At 29.8% G+C, this 23,303-nt stretch overlaps 1 protein-coding gene across 1 annotated transcript in view; it reads left to right on the plus strand.

The window, feature by feature from the left end:
- The first annotated feature begins 625 nt into the window (after positions 1–625).
- Positions 626–23,303, plus strand: part of stx19 (syntaxin 19) — a 34,580-nt gene continuing 11,902 nt past the window's right edge. The window contains exon 1 of the mRNA XM_087804110.1: positions 626–695. The gene's annotated coding sequence lies outside the window, so the exon portion shown is untranslated. The remainder of the gene's footprint in view (positions 696–23,303) is intronic.

The following is a 23,303-nucleotide window of genomic DNA, read 5'->3' on the forward strand; positions in this document are numbered from 1 at the left end:
ACTCATTATCCTTCTCATGTATTCACTCATTATCCTTCTCTTGTTTTCACTCATTATCCTTCTCTTGTATTCCCTCATTATTCTGATTCACATCGACGGCTCTTGAAGTTCTCAGAGACTCAGGATCAGAGTCGATCGACGCACAACAGCCTGAAGTGATGAAATCATGCATGAGGTCGACTGTCGTCAGTCATTCGTCAGACGCACAAAAGAGGGGATTTTCTGCCGTTAAAGGAAAACAATAGTGAGCGAGGGGGGGGTCGAGGGGGGGGTCGAGGGGGGGGTCAAGTGGGGGGTCGAGGGGGGGGTCGAGGGGGGGGTCGAGGGGGGGGTCGAGGGGGGGCGAGGGTGTCGGGGGGCCACGGCCCGCGGACGCTTCATATTCACAACATTGTTCGCCGGAACCTTCCACCCGCTCGACGCCCTCCATTGTTTCTTCAACACAATGTTTGCTCGGCTCTGTTTACCGTCAGGAGCTCCAGGCAGGAGCGTCTCCTCCTTCACTCACGCCATCTTTCTTTAGATAAGCAAATAGCTCTGCAGCCGAGGCGTCCCATTGGCTGCCGGTCCGGAGGAGGAGGAGCTCCGGAGAAAACTGCTCTCTGTGGACGACAAACTGGTTTGATGGACGGCGAGGAAAGATGGAAACGTCTCTGAGCTGAAGTCCAGACTTCAGTGATGGAGTTTTAGTGCACGTGAGTAACTACTGTGTCATTATTATATTATTATAAGAATAAGAATAACTCGTGGGACTCAAGGTTTGTCAACGTTTGACAAAACAAAGTTAAGGAAAGAAGTTTTGTAAGTTTGGAAGAAAAGAAGAAAGTATTGATATTAATGAACTTTTTACTTCAAAAAATGTTTGTGATAAAAAAAAAAGTTATTTAACAACTTTTTTCTTTAAAATCTCTGAGAAAACTTTACTTTTTTCACTTGAAGGTTTTTACGTATTTACGATCAAAATGTTTCCTGAATATGTTTCTGGTTTTACTGCGAACACAAAAGAAGTTTGTGTTTTCACTTCCTGACTTAAAACAGAAATTCAAAATAATATTTATTCAGTTGTAATTCGATTATTGAGAATTAAAAATTAGATGTACTTTTATTAGAAGAAGAAACTAAAGTTATCATTAGTTTGTTTTTGTTTTTAAAGACAACTAAATGAAAATTTCATCTCCTTTTACACTGATAAAGATTTAACGTATTATTTTAAGCTACGAACTTTCCCGCCTTCCATTCTTTCTTTTATTTGTTGTAGAGAAAACGCTGCCCACTAGTGGCTGGAGGCGTCACTCGTACGTTTACAATCTTCACGTTTAAACTCAAACAAGAGTTAAAATTAATAAAATGAATTAAAACGATGTCGTTCAGATCCATGCATTAGCTTTAGCACTAGCATTAGCGTTAGCATTAGCAACTCATACCATCTAGAAATGTATCGTTTTTTTCGTTCCTTCTCAGATACACTTGAAACTGTGAATTCAGATCCGCACTCTGGCTTAGAAACATCTTGTTATTCCTCAACCGCCCAGATGAGTCATTCCTGGACGTCTCTTTCTAAACAGTACAAAGATTTTAGTGACGGTCGTAAAGTTTTCCTAGATTCAAGATTCAAAGCGTTTATTGTCATAAGTACCATGAAATTCTTCCTTTGTACTCCCAGCAAACATGCACAGTATATATCAATAAATATATATACTCTTGAAAGAACTAAAATCTAAAACACAGCAACATAACTGCATAAAAACAAGCAAAAGTACAATAAGAGCATGAGGTAGATGTGGATGAACTGTTGAGGTCTGATGGCAAGAAAGAGTTTTTCAGTCCAACTGTTGGTAAATATCTTGATCAATTGTGATTCAACGCCTCAGTCTTGCTGCACTTTCTCTGGACTCAACAAGAATGTTGCTGTAAATCCTCTCAACAATTCTCTAATCTCGGGGTCGGGGGTCGCGGGTCGGGGGTCGCGGGGAGGAGGACGGAGAAGTCGAGGCTCTACGTTACACGAGGTCTGGCTTCCATCTGCTGAACGTGGGACCAAATTGGAGGAAATCAAGCCTGAAAATAATCCTGCGAGCTCGGATGAGCCGCTAACAGTTATTAGACTCTTGTGTCCACGAGCGGATCCGTCGCTTCTTGATCGTCACGGAAACGAGGCCGAAGAAAACGAAGGTGAGCGAGAAGAAGTAGATGTTCGTGGAGGAGAAGCGAGGGATTTGTTTATATTTATATTATAACAATATTATAGTTTTATTAGCTTTGGAAATACCTGCTGTTCAAAATGTTTGCATTTTTACAACCAAATCTTACATTTTAAATGTTGAAACTTTAAATTTATAAACTGAATGTTGTTGTTTTCTAAGCATTATATTCAGATTCTTTAAATATATATATTATATATATATATATATATATAATTACATTTTAATGTTTGTATATTCCATTCCATTTTTAACAATTGAATTTAAACCTTGTGATTTCCGAGGGTCAAAGTGACCCAAACCCGGGAACAAATGTTATTTGTTCACCTTGATCCAGAGACAACACAAGGAATAGCACAAACACATTTGTTTTCAAGCCTTCGGGTCACCTTGACCCTCGGATAACTCAAGGCTTAACGATCGAATAGTTTCTATTTTTTACACGTAGAATTTGAAAGTCAAATTCCAATAATTAAAATAATGATCCAAATTCAATATTTAGTTTGAATCCGATAAACAAATGTCGTGAAAGTGACTCCAGACAGAACTAGTCGATCTGATCGTGTCTTGATTGACAGGGAGGTTTTGAAAACAGTATCTCTTTCTGACAGTGTTTAAATGTTGTTTATCATCATTTGTAAATTATAAATGTCATTTATAGAAAAAACGAATTTAACATTTCAAGATGGAAAATAAATAGAATTAAATTATTTTATTATTTTGTGTCATCTCCGGGTCAAGGTGACCCGAAGGCCCGAAAACAAATTGTTTTATTCTTTCTGTTGCTTTAGGTTAAGATGATAAATACGTTAACATGACGCGAGCTTAAAAAAGTTAAAGTGTAGAAATAAAAACCACTTTAGGTGGTTTGATAAATATAATGTTCAAGATAAGAAACACAGACGGACGACAATTATAAAGAAAAAAGATTGAAACTCAGTCGTTCGTGACGAAGAACAAACTCAGATAATGAGAGAAATCGAGCTGTGAATGAAAATCTATTCGACTCTTCATCACATATTTGATAAACACCTTGTTTTTCAACTAAACCTTGTTTTTCAACTAAACCTTGTTTTTCAACTAAACCTTGAAACGAACAGAGTCCAGAAGAATTCAAGGGTTTTCCACGAGTCAGATGTTGCTTTGGTCTCACGGGGAGAGATATTGTTTAATTATTTCTATATTGTTCAATTATTTCTATATTGTTCAATTATTTCTATATTGTTTAATTATTTCTATATTGTTCAATTATTTCTATATTGTTTAATTATTTCTATATTGTTCAATTATTTCTATATTGTTTAATTATTTCTATATTGTTCAATTATTTCTATATTGTTTAATTATTTCTATATTTTTTAATAATTTCTATATTGTTCAATTATTTCTATATTGTTTAATTATTTCTATATTTTTTTAATAATTTCTATATTGTTCAATTATTTCTATATTGTTTAATTATTTCTATATTTTTTAATAATTTCTATATTGTTCAATTATTTCTATATTGTTTAATTATTTCTATATTGTTCAATTATTTCTATATTGTTTAATTATTTCTATATTTTTTAATAATTTCTATATTGTTCAATTATTTCTATATTGTTTAATTATTTCTATATTTTTTAATAATTTCTATATTGTTCAATTATTTCTATATTGTTTAATTATTTCTATATTTTTGAATCATTTCTATATTGTTCAATTATTTCTATATTGTTCAATTATTTCTATATTGTTCAATTATTTCTACATTATTGAATTATTTCTATATTGTTTAATTATTTATATATTGTTTAATTATTTATATATTGTTTAATTATTTCTATTTTGTTTAATTATTTCTATATTTTTGAATCATTTCTATATCGTTCAATTATTTCTATATTGTTCAATTATTTCTATATTGTTCAATTATTTCTATATCGTTCAATTATTTCTATATTGTTCAATTATTTCTATATTGTTCAATTATTTCTATATTGTTCAATTATTTCTATATTGTTTAATCATTTCTATATTGTTTAATTATTTCTATATTGTTCAATTATTTCTATATCGTTCAATAATTTCTATATTGTTCAATTATTTCTACATTATTGAATTATTTCTATATTGTTTAATTATTTCTATATTGTTTAATTATTTATATATTGTTTAATTATTTCTATATCGTTCAATTATTTCTATATTGTTCAATTATTTCTATATTGTTTAATCATTTCTATATTGTTTAATTATTTCTATATTGTTCAATTATTTCTATATCGTTCAATTATTTCTATATTGTTCAATTATTTCTACATTATTGAATTATTTCTATATTGTTTAATTATTTCTATATTGTTTAATTATTTATATATTGTTTAATTATTTCTATTTTGTTTAATTATTTCTATATTTTTGAATCATTTCTATATTGTTCAATTATTTCTATATTGTTCAATCATTTCTATGTTTTTTAATCATTTCTATATTGTTCAATTATTTCTATATTGTCTAATTATTTCTATATTGTTCAATTATTTCTATATTGTTCAATCATTTCTATATTGTCTAATTATTTCTATATTGTTCAATTATTTCTATATTGTTCAATCATTTCTATATTTTTTAATCATTTCTATATTGTTTTATTATTTCTAAAGTGTTTAATTATTTATATTTTGTTCAATTATTTCTATATTGTTCAATTATTTCTATATTGTTTAATTATTTCTATATTTTTGAATCATTTCTATATTGTTCAATTATTTCTATATTGTTCAATTATTTCTATATTGTTTAATTATTTCTATATTTTTGAATCATTTCTATATTGTTCAATTATTTCTATATTGTTCAATTATTTCTATATTGTTTAATTATTTCTATATTTTTGAATCATTTCTATATTGTTCAATTATTTCTATATTGTTCAATTATTTCTATATCGTTCAATTATTTCTATATTGTTCAATTATTTCTACATTATTGAATTATTTCTATATTGTTTAATTATTTCTATATTGTTTAATTATTTCTATATTTTTGAATCATTTCTATATTGTTCAATTATTTCTATATTGTCTAATTATTTCTATATTGTTCAATTATTTCTATATTGTTCAATCATTTCTATATTGTCTAATTATTTCTATATTGTTCAATTATTTCTATATTGTTTAATTATTTCTATATTGTTCAATCATTTCTATATTGTTCAATCATTTCTATATTTTTTAATCATTTCTATATTGTTTTATTATTTCTATATTGTTTAATTATTTATATTTTGTTCAATTATTTCTATATTGTTCAATTATTTCTATATTGTTTAATTATTTCTATATTTTTGAATCATTTCTATATTGTTCAATTATTTCTATATTGTTCAATTATTTCTATATCGTTCAATTATTTCTATATTGTTCAATTATTTCTACATTATTGAATTATTTCTATATTGTTTAATTATTTCTATATTGTTCAATTATTTCTATATTGTTTAATTATTTCTATATTTTTGAATCATTTCTATATTGTTCAATTATTTCTATATTGTTCAATTATTTCTATATTGTTTAATTATTTCTATATAGTTCAGTTATTTCTATATTGTTCAGTTATTTTTATATAGTTCAGTTATTTCTATATAATTGAATTATTTCTATATAGTTCAATTATTTTTACATTGTTCAATTATTTCTATATTGTTCAATTATTTCAATATTGTTCGATTATTTCTATATTGTTCGATTATTTCTCCGATATCTTAATATAAATAATGTAATGACATGTTTCTACATCTGCTCTCATATCGAATAAGTTTCACAAAGAATTTAAAAATCTGGGCTCGATGGTCGGATCTGGTCGTAGAAGTAAATCAGGGTCAAATCATGGGTCAAGGTCACGCTGGTTTATTTTCTTCTGGCTCTCATGGGAAGTCGAGCAGATCAACATTCCCAGGAAAACCTCGTGTTCCTGCATCAACATGTCGTCACGGACGAGGTTTCTTGTTGCAGCAGATTCTTTTCTACCTGAAGCTGAATATTAGTTGAGTCATTAATGTCGTTAATACGAGTCATTAATGTTGTTAATACGAGTCATTAATGTCGTTAATACGAGTCATTAATGTCGTTAATACGAGTCATTAATGTCGTTAATACGAGTCATTAATGTCGTTAATATGAGTCATTAATGTCGTTAATACGAGTCATTAATGTCGTTAATACGAGTCATTAATGTCGTTAATACGAGTCATTAATGTCGTTAATACGAGTCATTAATGTCGTTAATACGAGTCATTAATGTCGTTAATACGAGTCATTAATGTCGTTAATACGAGTCATTAATGTCGTTATTACGAGTCATTAATGTTGTTAATACGAGTCATTAATGTCGTTAATACGAGTCATTAATGTCGTTAATACGAGTCATTAATGTTGTTAATACGAGTCATTAATGTTGTTAATACGAGTCATTAATGTTGTTAATACGAGTCATTAATGTCGTTAATACGAGTCATTAATGTCGTTAATACGAGTCATTAATGTCGTTAATACGAGTCATTAATGTCGTTAATACGAGTCATTAATGTTGTTAATACGAGTCATTAATGTCGTTAATACGAGTCATTAATGTCGTTAATACGAGTCATTAATGTTGTTAATACGAGTCATTAATGTTGTTAATACGAGTCATTAATGTCGTTAATACGAGTCATTAATGTCGTTAATACGAGTCATTAATGTTGTTAATACGAGTCATTAATGTCGTTAATACGAGTCATTAATGTTGTTAATACGAGTCATTAATGTTGTTAATACGAGTCATTAATGTCGTTAATACGAGTCATTAATGTCGTTAATACGAGTCATTAATGTTGTTAATACGAGTCATTAATGTTGTTAATACGAGTCATTAATGTCGTTAATACGAGTCATTAATGTCGTTAATACGAGTCATTAATGTTGTTAATACGAGTCATTAATGTTGTTAATACGAGTCATTAATGTCGTTAATACGAGTCATTAATGTCGTTAATACGAGTCATTAATGTTGTTAATACGAGTCATTAATGTTGTTAATACGAGTCATTAATGTCGTTAATACGAGTCATTAATGTTGTTAATACGAGTCATTAATGTTGTTAATACGAGTCATTAATGTTGTTAATACGAGTCATTAATGTCGTTAATACGAGTCATTAATGTTGTTAATACGAGTCATTAATGTTGTTAATACGAGTCATTAATGTCGTTAATACGAGTCAGTAATGTCGTTAATACGAGTCATTAATGTCGTTAATACGAGTCAGTAATGTTGTTAATACGAGTCATTAATGTCGTTAATACGAGTCATTAATGTCGTTAATACGAGTCATTAATGTTGTTAATACGAGTCATTAATGTTGTTAATACGAGTCATTAATGTTGTTAATACGAGTCATTAATGTCGTTAATACGAGTCATTAATGTCGTTAATACGAGTCATTAATGTTGTTAATACGAGTCATTAATGTTGTTAATACGAGTCATTAATGTCGTTAATACGAGTCATTAATGTTGTTAATACGAGTCATTAATGTTGTTAATACGAGTCATTAATGTCGTTAATACGAGTCAGTAATGTCGTTAATACGAGTCATTAATGTCGTTAATACGAGTCAGTAATGTTGTTAATACGAGTCATTAATGTCGTTAATACGAGTCATTAATGTCGTTAATACGAGTCATTAATGTTGTTAATACGAGTCAGTAATGTCGTTAATACGAGTCATTAATGTCGTTAATACGAGTCAGTAATGTTGTTAATACGAGTCATTAATGTCGTTAATACGAGTCAGTAATGTCGTTAATACGAGTCATTAATGTCGTTAATACGAGTCAGTAATGTTGTTAATACGAGTCATTAATGTCGTTAATACGAGTCATTAATGTCGTTAATACGAGTCAGTAATGTTGTTAATACGAGTCAGTAATGTTGTTAATACGAGTCATTAATGTCGTTAATACGAGTCATTAATGTTGTTAATACGAGTCATTAATGTTGTTAATACGAGTCAGTAATGTCGTTAATACGAGTCATTAATGTCGTTAATACGAGTCATTAATGTCGTTAATACGAGTCAGTAATGTTGTTAATACGAGTCATTAATGTTGTTAATATGAGTCAGTAATGTCGTTAATACGAGTCATTAATGTCGTTAATACGAGTCAGTAATGTTGTTAATACGAGTCATTAATGTTGTTAATACGAGTCATTAATGTCGTTAATACGAGTCATTAATGTTGTTAATACGAGTCATTAATGTTGTTAATACGAGTCATTAATGTCGTTAATACGAGTCATTAATGTCGTTAATACGAGTCAGTAATGTTGTTAATACGAGTCATTAATGTCGTTAATACGAGTCATTAATGTCGTTAATACGAGTCATTAATATCGTTAATACGAGTCATTAATGTCGTTAATACGAGTCAGTAATGTTGTTAATACGAGTCATTAATGTTGTTAATACGAGTCATTAATGTCGTTAATACGAGTCAGTAATGTTGTTAATACGAGTCATTAATGTCGTTAATACGAGTCATTAATGTCGTTAATACGAGTCATTAATGTCGTTAATACGAGTCATTAATGTCGTTAATACGAGTCAGTAATGTTGTTAATACGAGTCATTAATGTTGTTAATACGAGTCAGTAATGTTGTTAATACGAGTCATTAATGTCGTTAATACGAGTCAGTAATGTCGTTAATACGAGTCATTAATGTTGTTAATACGAGTCATTAATGTCGTTAATACGAGTCATTAATGTTGTTAATACGAGTCATTAATGTTGTTAATACGAGTCAGTAATGTCGTTAATACGAGTCATTAATGTCGTTAATACGAGTCATTAATGTCGTTAATACGAGTCAGTAATGTCGTTAATACGAGTCATTAATGTTGTTAATACGAGTCATTAATGTCGTTAATACGAGTCAGTAATGTCGTTAATACGAGTCATTAATGTTGTTAATACGAGTCATTAATGTCGTTAATACGAGTCATTAATGTTGTTAATACGAGTCATTAATGTTGTTAATACGAGTCAGTAATGTCGTTAATACGAGTCATTAATGTCGTTAATACGAGTCATTAATGTCGTTAATACGAGTCAGTAATGTTGTTAATACGAGTCATTAATGTTGTTAATACGAGTCAGTAATGTCGTTAATACGAGTCATTAATGTCGTTAATACGAGTCAGTAATGTTGTTAATACGAGTCATTAATGTTGTTAATACGAGTCATTAATGTCGTTAATACGAGTCATTAATGTTGTTAATACGAGTCATTAATGTTGTTAATACGAGTCATTAATGTCGTTAATACGAGTCATTAATGTCGTTAATACGAGTCAGTAATGTTGTTAATACGAGTCATTAATGTCGTTAATACGAGTCATTAATTTCGTTAATACGAGTCATTAATGTCGTTAATACGAGTCATTAATGTCGTTAATACGAGTCAGTAATGTTGTTAATACGAGTCATTAATGTTGTTAATACGAGTCATTAATGTCGTTAATACGAGTCAGTAATGTTGTTAATACGAGTCATTAATGTCGTTAATACGAGTCATTAATGTTGTTAATACGAGTCATTAATGTCGTTAATACGAGTCATTAATGTTGTTAATACGAGTCAGTAATGTTGTTAATACGAGTCATTAATGTTGTTAATACGAGTCATTAATGTTGTTAATACGAGTCATTAATGTCGTTAATACGAGTCAGTAATGTTGTTAATACGAGTCATTAATGTTGTTAATACGAGTCATTAATGTCGTTAATACGAGTCAGTAATGTTGTTAATACGAGTCATTAATGTTGTTAATACGAGTCATTAATGTCGTTAATACGAGTCATTAATGTTGTTAATACGAGTCAGTAATGTTGTTAATACGAGTCATTAATGTCTTTAATACGAGTCAGTAATGTTGTTAATACGAGTCAATAATGTTGTTAATACGAGTCATTAATGTTGTTAATACGAGTCATTAATGTCTTTAATACGAGTCAGTAATGTTGTTAATACGAGTCATTAATGTCGTTAATACGAGTCAGTAATGTTGTTAATACGAGTCATTAATGTCGTTAATACGAGTCATTAATGTTGTTAATACGAGTCATTAATGTCGTTAATACGAGTCATTAATGTTGTTAATACGAGTCATTAATGTTGTTAATACGAGTCATTAATGTTGTTAATACGAGTCAGTAATGTTGTTAATACGAGTCATTAATGTTGTTAATACGAGTCAGTAATGTTGTTAATACGAGTCATTAATGTCGTTAATACGAGTCATTAATGTTGTTAATACGAGTCAGTAATGTTGTTAATACGAGTCATTAATGTTGTTAATACGAGTCATTAATGTTGTTAATACGAGTCATTAATGTCGTTAATACGAGTCAGTAATGTTGTTAATACGAGTCATTAATGTTGTTAATACGAGTCATTAATGTCGTTAATACGAGTCAGTAATGTTGTTAATACGAGTCATTAATGTTGTTAATACGAGTCATTAATGTCGTTAATACGAGTCATTAATGTTGTTAATACGAGTCAGTAATGTTGTTAATACGAGTCATTAATGTCTTTAATACGAGTCAGTAATGTTGTTAATACGAGTCAATAATGTTGTTAATACGAGTCATTAATGTTGTTAATACGAGTCATTAATGTCTTTAATACGAGTCAGTAATGTTGTTAATACGAGTCATTAATGTCGTTAATACGAGTCATTAATGTTGTTAATACGAGTCATTAATGTTGTTAATACGAGTCATTAATGTTGTTAATACGAGTCATTAATGTCTTTAATACGAGTCAGTAATGTTGTTAATACGAGTCATTAATGTTGTTAATACGAGTCATTAATGTTGTTAATACGAGTCATTAATGTTGTTAATACGAGTCATTAATGTTGTTAATACGAGTCATTAATGTTGTTAATACGAGTCATTAATGTTGTTAATACGAGTCATTAATGTCGTTAATACGAGTCAGTAATGTTGTTAATACGAGTCATTAATGTTGTTAATACGAGTCATTAATGTTGTTAATACGAGTCATTAATGTTGTTAATACGAGTCATTAATGTCGTTAATACGAGTCATTAATGTTGTTAATACGAGTCATTAATGTCGTTAATACGAGTCATTAATGTCGTTAATACGAGTCAGTAATGTTGTTAATACGAGTCATTAATGTTGTTAATACGAGTCATTAATGTTGTTAATACGAGTCATTAATGTCGTTAATACGAGTCATTAATGTTGTTAATACGAGTCATTAATGTTGTTAATACGAGTCATTAATGTTGTTAATACGAGTCATTAATGTTGTTAATACGAGTCATTAATGTTGTTAATACGAGTCAGTAATGTTGTTAATACGAGTCATTAATGTTGTTAATACGAGTCATTAATGTTGTTAATACGAGTCATTAATGTTGTTAATACGAGTCATTAATGTCGTTAATACGAGTCAGTAATGTTGTTAATACGAGTCATTAATGTTGTTAATACGAGTCATTAATGTCGTTAATACGAGTCAGTAATGTTGTTAATACGAGTCATTAATGTTGTTAATACGAGTCATTAATGTCGTTAATACGAGTCATTAATGTCGTTAATACGAGTCAGTAATGTTGTTAATACGAGTCATTAATGTTGTTAATACGAGTCATTAATGTTGTTAATACGAGTCATTAATGTCGTTAATACGAGTCAGTAATGTTGTTAATACGAGTCATTAATGTTGTTAATACGAGTCATTAATGTCGTTAATACGAGTCATTAATGTTGTTAATACGAGTCAGTAATGTTGTTAATACGAGTCATTAATGTTGTTAATACGAGTCATTAATGTTGTTAATACAAGTCAGTAATGTTGTTAATACGAGTCATTAATGTTGTTAATACAAGTCAGTAATGTCGTTAATACGAGTCATTAATGTTGTTAATACGAGTCATTAATGTTGTTAATACGAGTCATTAATGTCTTTAATACGAGTCAGTAATGTTGTTAATACGAGTCATTAATGTTGTTAATACAAGTCAGTAATGTTGTTAATACGAGTCATTAATGTTGTTAATACGAGTCATTAATGTCTTTAATACGAGTCAGTAATGTTGTTAATACGAGTCATTAATGTTGTTAATACGAGTCATTAATGTTGTTAATACGAGTCATTAATGTTGTTAATACGAGTCATTAATGTTGTTAATACGAGTCATTAATGTTGTTAATACGAGTCATTAATGTCGTTAATACGAGTCATTAATGTCGTTAATACGAGTCATTAATGTTGTTAATACGAGTCATTAATGTTGTTAATACGAGTCATTAATGTCGTTAATACGAGTCAGTAATGTTGTTAATACGAGTCATTAATGTCGTTAATACGAGTCATTAATGTTGTTAATACGAGTCATCAATGTCGTTAATACGAGTCATTAATGTCGTTAATACGAGTCATTAATGTTGTTAATACGAGTCATTAATGTCGTTAATACGAGTCATTAATGTTGTTAATACGAGTCATTAATGTTGTTAATACGAGTCATTAATGTCGTTAATACGAGTCAGTAATGTTGTTAATACGAGTCATTAATGTCGTTAATACGAGTCATTAATGTTGTTAATACGAGTCATCAATGTCGTTAATACGAGTCATTAATGTCGTTAATACGAGTCAGTAATGTTGTTAATACGAGTCATTAATGTCGTTAATACGAGTCATTAATGTTGTTAATACGAGTCATTAATGTCGTTAATACGAGTCATTAATGTTGTTAATACGAGTCATTAATGTTGTTAATACGAGTCATTAATGTCGTTAATACGAGTCATTAATGTTGTTAATACGAGTCATCAATGTCGTTAATACGAGTCATTAATGTCGTTAATACGAGTCATTAATGTTGTTAATACGAGTCATTAATGTTGTTAATACGAGTCATTAATGTTGTTAATACGAGTCAGTAATGTTGTTAATACGAGTCATTAATGTTGTTAATACGAGTCAGTAATGTTGTTAATACGAGTCATTAATGTCGTTAATACGAGTCATTAATGTCGTTAATACGAGTCATTAATGTTGTTAATACGAGTCATTAATGTTGTTAATACGAGTCATTAATGTCGTTAATACGAGTCATTAATGTTGTTAATACGAGTCATTAATGTTGTTAATACGAGTCATTAATGTCGTTAATACGAGTCATTAATGTCGTTAATACGAGTCATTAATGTTGTTAATACGAGTCAGTAATGTTGTTAATACGAGTCATTAATGTTGTTAATACGAGTCATTAATGTTGTTAATACGAGTCATTAATGTCTTTAATACGAGTCAGTAATGTTGTTAATACGAGTCATTAATGTTGTTAATACGAGTCATTAATGTCGTTAATACGAGTCAGTAATGTTGTTAATACGAGTCATTAATGTCGTTAATACGAGTCATTAATGTCGTTAATACGAGTCAGTAATGTTGTTAATACGAGTCATTAATGTCTTTAATACGAGTCAGTAATGTTGTTAATACGAGTCATTAATGTTGTTAATACGAGTCATTAATGTTGTTAATACGAGTCATTAATGTTGTTAATACGAGTCAGTAATGTTGTTAATACGAGTCATTAATGTCGTTAATACGAGTCAGTAATGTTGTTAATACGAGTCATTAATGTCGTTAATACGAGTCATTAATGTCGTTAATACGAGTCAGTAATGTTGTTAATACGAGTCATTAATGTCGTTAATACGAGTCATTAATGTTGTTAATACGAGTCATTAATGTCGTTAATACGAGTCAGTAATGTTGTTAATACGAGTCATTAATGTTGTTAATACGAGTCAGTAATGTTGTTAATACGAGTCATTAATGTTGTTAATACGAGTCATTAATGTTGTTAATACGAGTCATTAATGTTGTTAATACGAGTCATTAATGTCGTTAATACGAGTCAGTAATGTTGTTAATACGAGTCATTAATGTTGTTAATACGAGTCATTAATGTCGTTAATACGAGTCAGTAATGTTGTTAATACGAGTCATTAATGTTGTTAATACGAGTCATTAATGTCGTTAATACGAGTCATTAATGTTGTTAATACGAGTCATTAATGTCGTTAATACGAGTCATTAATGTTGTTAATACGAGTCATTAATGTCGTTAATACGAGTCAGTAATGTTGTTAATACGAGTCATTAATGTTGTTAATACGAGTCATTAATGTTGTTAATACGAGTCATTAATGTCGTTAATACGAGTCATTAATGTTGTTAATACAAGTCAGTAATGTTGTTAATACGAGTCATTAATGTTGTTAATACGAGTCATTAATGTCTTTAATACGAGTCAGTAATGTTGTTAATACGAGTCAGTAATGTTGTTAATACAAGTCAGTAATGTTGTTAATACGAGTCATTAATGTTGTTAATACGAGTCATTAATGTCTTTAATACGAGTCATTAATGTCGTTAATACGAGTCATTAATGTTGTTAATACGAGTCATTAATGTCGTTAATACGAGTCATTAATGTTGTTAATACAAGTCAGTAATGTTGTTAATACGAGTCATTAATGTTGTTAATACGAGTCATTAATGTCTTTAATACGAGTCAGTAATGTTGTTAATACGAGTCATTAATGTTGTTAATACAAGTCAGTAATGTTGTTAATACGAGTCATTAATGTTGTTAATACGAGTCATTAATGTCTTTAATACGAGTCATTAATGTTGTTAATACGAGTCATTAATGTTGTTAATACGAGTCATTAATGTTGTTAATACGAGTCATTAATGTTGTTAATACGAGTCATTAATGTTGTTAATACGAGTCATTAATGTTGTTAATACGAGTCATTAATGTCGTTAATACGAGTCATTAATGTCGTTAATACGAGTCATTAATGTTGTTAATACGAGTCATTAATGTTGTTAATACGAGTCATTAATGTCGTTAATACGAGTCAGTAATGTTGTTAATACGAGTCATTAATGTCGTTAATACGAGTCATTAATGTTGTTAATACGAGTCATTAATGTTGTTAATACGAGTCATTAATGTCGTTAATACGAGTCATTAATGTTGTTAATACGAGTCAGTAATGTTGTTAATACGAGTCATTAATGTTGTTAATACGAGTCAGTAATGTTGTTAATACGAGTCATTAATGTCGTTAATACGAGTCATTAATGTCGTTAATACGAGTCATTAATGTTGTTAATACGAGTCATTAATGTTGTTAATACGAGTCATTAATGTCGTTAATACGAGTCATTAATGTTGTTAATACGAGTCATTAATGTTGTTAATACGAGTCATTAATGTCGTTAATACGAGTCATTAATGTCGTTAATACGAGTCATTAATGTTGTTAATACGAGTCAGTAATGTTGTTAATACGAGTCATTAATGTTGTTAATACGAGTCATTAATGTCGTTAATACGAGTCATTAATGTCGTTAATACGAGTCATTAATGTTGTTAATACGAGTCAGTAATGTTGTTAATACGAGTCATTAATGTTGTTAATACGAGTCATTAATGTCTTTAATACGAGTCATTAATGTTGTTAATACGAGTCATTAATGTCGTTAATACGAGTCATTAATGTTGTTAATACGAGTCAGTAATGTTGTTAATACGAGTCATTAATGTTGTTAATACGAGTCAGTAATGTTGTTAATACGAGTCATTAATGTCGTTAATACGAGTCATTAATGTCGTTAATACGAGTCATTAATGTTGTTAATACGAGTCATTAATGTTGTTAATACGAGTCATTAATGTCGTTAATACGAGTCATTAATGTTGTTAATACGAGTCATTAATGTTGTTAATACGAGTCATTAATGTCGTTAATACGAGTCATTAATGTCGTTAATACGAGTCATTAATGTTGTTAATACGAGTCAGTAATGTTGTTAATACGAGTCATTAATGTTGTTAATACGAGTCATTAATGTCGTTAATACGAGTCATTAATGTCGTTAATACGAGTCATTAATGTTGTTAATACGAGTCATTAATGTCGTTAATACGAGTCAGTAATGTCGTTAATACGAGTCATTAATGTCGTTAATACGAGTCATTAATGTCGTTAATACGAGTCAGTAATGTTGTTAATACGAGTCATTAATGTTGTTAATACGAGTCATTAATGTCGTTAATACGAGTCATTAATGTTGTTAATACGAGTCAGTAATGTTGTTAATACGAGTCATTAATGTCGTTAATACGAGTCATTAATGTTGTTAATACGAGTCAGTAATGTCGTTAATACGAGTCATTAATGTCGTTAATACGAGTCATTAATGTTGTTAATACGAGTCAGTAATGTTGTTAATACGAGTCATTAATGTCGTTAATACGAGTCATTAATGTTGTTAATACGAGTCAGTAATGTCGTTAATACGAGTCAGTAATGTCGTTAATACGAGTCATTAATGTTGTTAATACGAGTCAGTAATGTCGTTAATACGAGTCAGTAATGTTGTTAATACGAGTCAGTAATGTTGTTAATACGAGTCAGTAATGTCGTTAATACGAGTCATTAATGTTGTTAATACGAGTCAGTAATGTCGTTAATACGAGTCAGTAATGTCGTTAATACGAGTCATTAATGTTGTTAATACGAGTCATTAATGTCGTTAATACGAGTCAGTAATGTTGTTAATACGAGTCAGTAATGTTGTTAATACGAGTCATTAATGTTGTTAATACGAGTCATTAATGTTGTTAATACGAGTCATTAATGTCGTTTATACGAGTCATTAATGTTGTTAATACGAGTCATTAATGTTGTTAATACGAGTCATTAATGTTGTTAATACGAGTCATTAATGTTGTTAATACGAGTCATTAATGTTGTTAATACGAGTCAGTAATGTCGTTAATACGAGTCATTAATGTTGTTAATACGAGTCAGTAATGTCGTTAATACGAGTCATTAATGTTGTTAATACGAGTCATTAATGTCGTTAATACGAGTCATTAATGTCGTTAATACGAGTCAGTAATGTCGTTAATACGAGTCATTAATGTTGTTAATACGAGTCAGTAATGTCGTTAATAAGAGTCAGTAATGTTGTTAATACGAGTCATTAATGTCGTTAATACGAGTCAGTAATGTTGTTAATACGAGTCAGTAATGTTGTTAATACGAGTCATTAATGTTGTTAATACGAGTCAGTAATGTTGTTAATACGAGTCAGTAATGTTGTTAATACGAGTCATTAATGTTGTTAATACGAGTCATTAATGTTGTTAATACGAGTCATTAATGTTGTTAATACGAGTCATTAATGTTGTTAATACGAGTCATTAATGTTGTTAATACGAGTCAGTAATGTTGTTAATACGAGTCATTAATGTTGTTAATATGAGTCAGTAATGTTGTTAATACGAGTCATTAATGTCGTTAATACGAGTCAGTAATGTTGTTAATACGAGTCATTAATGTCGTTAATACGAGTCAGTAATGTTGTTAATACGAGTCAGTAATGTTGTTAATACGAGTCAGTAATGTTGTTAATACGAGTCATTAATGTTGTTAATACGAGTCAGTAATGTTGTTAATACGAGTCATTAATGTTGTTAATACGAGTCAGTAATGTTGTTAATACGAGTCATTAATGTTGTTAATACGAGTCATTAATATTGTTAATACGAGTCATTAATGTCGTTAATACGAGTCATTAATGTCGTTAATACGAGTCATTAATGTCGTTAATACGAGTCATTAATGTTGTTAATACGAGTCATTAATGTTGTTAATACGAGTCATTAATGTTGTTAATACGAGTCATTAATGTCGTTAATACGAGTCATTAATGTTGTTAATACGAGTCAGTAATGTTGTTAATACGAGTCATTAATGTTGTTAATACGAGTCATTAATGTCGTTAATACGAGTCATTAATGTTGTTAATACGAGTCATTAATGTCGTTAATACGAGTCATTAATGTCGTTAATACGAGTCATTAATGTTGTTAATACGAGTCATTAATGTTGTTAATACGAGTCATTAATGTTGTTAATACGAGTCATTAATGTCGTTAATACGAGTCATTAATGTCGTTAATACGAGTCAATAATGTCGTTAATACGAGTCAATAATGTCGTTAATACGAGTCATTAATGTCGTTAATACGAGTCAATAATGTCGTTAATACGAGTCATTAATGTTGTTAATACGAGTCATTAATGTCGTTAATACGAGTCATTAATGTTGTTAATACGAGTCATTAATGTCGTTAATACGAGTCAGTAATGTTGTTAATACGAGTCATTAATGTCGTTAATACGAGTCATTAATGTTGTTAATACGAGTCATTAATGTCGTTAATACGAGTCAGTAATGTTGTTAATACCAGTCATTAATGTCGTTAATACGAGTCATTAATGTTGTTAATACGAGTCAGTAATGTTGTTAATACGAGTCAGTAATGTCGTTAATACGAGTCATTAATGTCGTTAATACGAGTCAGTAATGTCGTTAATACGAGTCATTAATGTCGTTAATACGAGTCAGTAATGTTGTTAATACGAGTCATTAATGTCGTTAATACGAGTCAGTAATGTCGTTAATACGAGTCATTAATGTCGTTAATACGAGTCATTAATGTCGTTAATACGAGTCATTAATGTCGTTAATACGAGTCATTAATGTTGTTAATACGAGTCATTAATGTTGTTAATACGAGTCATTAATGTCGTTAATACGAGTCATTAATGTCGTTAATATGAGTCATTAATGTCGTTAATACGAGTCATTAATGTTGTTAATACGAGTCATTAATGTCGTTAATACGAGTCATTAATGTTGTTAATACGAGTCATTAATGTCGTTAATACGAGTCATTAATGTCTTTAATACGAGTCAGTAATGTCGTTTATACGAGTCATTAATGTCGTTAATACGAGTCATTAATGTTGTTAATACGAGTCATTAATGTCGTTAATACGAGTCATTAATGTTGTTAATACGTGTCATTAATGTCGTTAATACGAGTCATTAATGTCGTTAATACGAGTCATTAATGTTGTTAATACGTGTCATTAATGTCGTTAATACGAGTCAGTAATGTCGTTAATACGAGTCATTAATGTCGTTAATACGAGTCATTAATGTCGTTAATACGAGTCATTAATGTTGTTAATACGAGTCATTAATGTCGTTAATACGAGTCAGTAATGTCGTTAATACGAGTCAGTAATGTTGTTAATACGAGTCATTAATGTCGTTAATACGAGTCAGTAATGTCGTTAATACGAGTCAGTAATGTTGTTAATACGAGTCATTAATGTCGTTAATACGAGTCATTAATGTTGTTAATACGAGTCATTAATGTCGTTAATACGAGTCAGTAATGTCGTTAATACGAGTCAGTAATGTTGTTAATACGAGTCATTAATGTCGTTAATACGAGTCATTAATGTTGTTAATACGAGTCATTAATGTCGTTAATACGAGTCAGTAATGTCGTTAATACGAGTCAGTAATGTCGTTAATACGAGTCATTAATGTTGTTAATATGAGTCATTAATGTCGTTAATACCTGTCATTAATGTCGTTAATACGAGTCATTAATGTCGTTAATACGAGTCATTAATGTCGTTAATACGTGTCATTAATGTCGTTAATACGAGTCAGTAATGTCGTTAATACGAGTCATTAATGTCGTTAATACGAGTCATTAATGTCGTTAATACGAGTCATTAATGTTGTTAATACGAGTCATTAATGTCGTTAATACGAGTCATTAATGTTGTTAATACGTGTCATTAATGTCGTTAATACGAGTCAGTAATGTCGTTAATACGAGTCATTAATGTCGTTAATACGAGTCATTAATGTTGTTAATACGAGTCATTAATGTCGTTAATACGAGTCATTAATGTTGTTAATACGTGTCATTAATGTCGTTAATACGAGTCAGTAATGTCGTTAATACGAGTCAGTAATGTCGTTAATACGAGTCATTAATGTCGTTAATACGAGTCATTAATGTTGTTAATACGTGTCATTAATGTCGTTAATACGAGTCAGTAATGTCGTTAATACGAGTCAGTAATGTCGTTAATACGAGTCATTAATGTCGTTAATACGAGTCATTAATGTTGTTAATACGAGTCATTAATGTTGTTAATACGAGTCATTAATGTCGTTAATACGAGTCATTAATGTCGTTAATACGAGTCATTAATGTCGTTAATACGAGTCATTAATGTCGTTAATACGAGTCAGTAATGTCGTTAATACGAGTCATTAATGTCGTTAATACGAGTCAGTAATGTCGTTAATACGAGTCATTAATGTCGTTAATACGAGTCAGTAATGTCGTTAATACGAGTCATTACTGTCGTTAATACGAGTCATTAATGTTGTTAATACGAGTCATTAATGTCGTTAATACGAGTCAGTAATGTCGTTAATACGAGTCATTAATGTCGTTAATACGAGTCAGTAATGTCGTTAATACGAGTCATTAATGTCGTTAATACGAGTCAGTAATGTCGTTAATACGAGTCATTAATGTCGTTAATACGAGTCAGTAATGTCGTTAATACGAGTCATTAATGTCGTTAATACGAGTCAGTAATGTCGTTAATACGAGTCATTAATGTCGTTAATACGAGTCAGTAATGTCGTTAATACGAGTCATTAATGTCGTTAATACGAGTCAGTAATGTCGTTAATACGAGTCATTAATGTCGTTAATACGAGTCATTAATGTTGTTAATACGAGTCATTAATGTCGTTAATACGAGTCATTAATGTCTTTAATACGAGTCAGTAATGTCGTTTATACGAGTCATTAATGTCGTTAATACGAGTCATTAATGTTGTTAATACGAGTCATTAATGTCGTTAATACGAGTCATTAATGTTGTTAATACGTGTCATTAATGTCGTTAATACGAGTCATTAATGTCGTTAATACGAGTCATTAATGTTGTTAATACGTGTCATTAATGTCGTTAATACGAGTCAGTAATGTCGTTAATACGAGTCATTAATGTCGTTAATACGAGTCATTAATGTCGTTAATACGAGTCATTAATGTTGTTAATACGAGTCATTAATGTCGTTAATACGAGTCAGTAATGTCGTTAATACGAGTCAGTAATGTTGTTAATACAAGTCATTAATGTCGTTAATACGAGTCAGTAATGTCGTTAATACGAGTCAGTAATGTTGTTAATACGAGTCATTAATGTCGTTAATACGAGTCATTAATGTTGTTAATACGAGTCATTAATGTCGTTAATACGAGTCAGTAATGTCGTTAATACGAGTCAGTAATGTTGTTAATACGAGTCATTAATGTCGTTAATACGAGTCATTAATGTTGTTAATACGAGTCATTAATGTCGTTAATACGAGTCAGTAATGTCGTTAATACGAGTCAGTAATGTCGTTAATACGAGTCATTAATGTTGTTAATACGTGTCATTAATGTCGTTAATACGAGTCAGTAATGTCGTTAATATGAGTCATTAATGTCGTTAATACCTGTCATTAATGTCGTTAATACGAGTCATTAATGTCGTTAATACGAGTCATTAATGTCGTTAATACGTGTCATTAATGTCGTTAATACGAGTCAGTAATGTCGTTAATACGTGTCATTAATGTCGTTAATACGAGTCAGTAATGTCGTTAATACGAGTCATTAATGTCGTTAATACGAGTCATTAATGTCGTTAATACGAGTCATTAATGTTGTTAATACGAGTCATTAATGTCGTTAATACGAGTCATTAATGTTGTTAATACGTGTCATTAATGTCGTTAATACGAGTCAGTAATGTCGTTAATACGAGTCATTAATGTCGTTAATACGAGTCATTAATGTCGTTAATACGAGTCATTAATGTTGTTAATACGAGTCATTAATGTCGTTAATACGAGTCATTAATGTCGTTAATACGAGTCATTAATGTCGTTAATACGAGTCATTAATGTCGTTAATACGAGTCATTAATGTCGTTAATACGAGTCATTAATGTCGTTAATACGAGTCATTAATGTCGTTAATACGAGTCAGTAATGTTGTTAATACGAGTCATTAATGTCGTTAATACGAGTCAGTAATGTTGTTAATACGAGTCATTAATGTCGTTAATACGAGTCATTAATGTCGTTAATACGAGTCATTAATGTCGTTAATACGAGTCATTAATGTCGTTAATACGAGTCATTAATGTCGTTAATACGAGTCATTAATGTCGTTAATACGAGTCATTAATGTTGTTAATACGAGTCATTAATGTTGTTAATACGAGTCAGTAATGTTGTTAATACGAGTCATTAATGTCGTTAATACGAGTCAGTAATGTTGTTAATACGAGTCATTAATGTCGTTAATACGAGTCAGTAATGTTGTTAATACGAGTCATTAATGTTGTTAATACGAGTCATTAATGTTGTTAATACGAGTCATTAATGTTGTTAATACGAGTCAGTAATGTCGTTAATACGAGTCATTAATGTTGTTAATACGAGTCATTAATGTTGTTAATACGAGTCATTAATGTTGTTAATACGAGTCATTAATGTTGTTAATACGAGTCATTAATGTTGTTAATACGAGTCATTAATGTTGTTAATACGAGTCATTAATGTTGTTAATACGAGTCATTAATGTTGTTAATACGAGTCATTAATGTTGTTAATACGAGTCATTAATGTTGTTAATACGAGTCATTAATGTCGTTAATACGAGTCATTAATGTTGTTAATACGAGTCAGTAATGTTGTTAATACGAGTCATTAATGTTGTTAATACGAGTCATTAATGTTGTTAATACGAGTCATTAATGTCGTTAATACGAGTCATTAATTTTGTTAATACGAGTCATTAATGTCGTTAATACGAGTCATTAATGTCGTTAATACGAGTCAGTAATGTTGTTAATACGAGTCATTAATGTTGTTAATACGAGTCATTAATGTTGTTAATACGAGTCATTAATGTTGTTAATACGAGTCATTAATGTTGTTAATACGAGTCATTAATGTTGTTAATACGAGTCATTAATGTC

The sequence above is a fragment of the Callionymus lyra genome, chromosome 12, assembly GCF_982586985.1.
Source record: "Callionymus lyra chromosome 12, fCalLyr1.hap1.1, whole genome shotgun sequence".
Classification (NCBI taxonomy): Eukaryota; Metazoa; Chordata; class Actinopteri; order Syngnathiformes; family Callionymidae; genus Callionymus; species Callionymus lyra.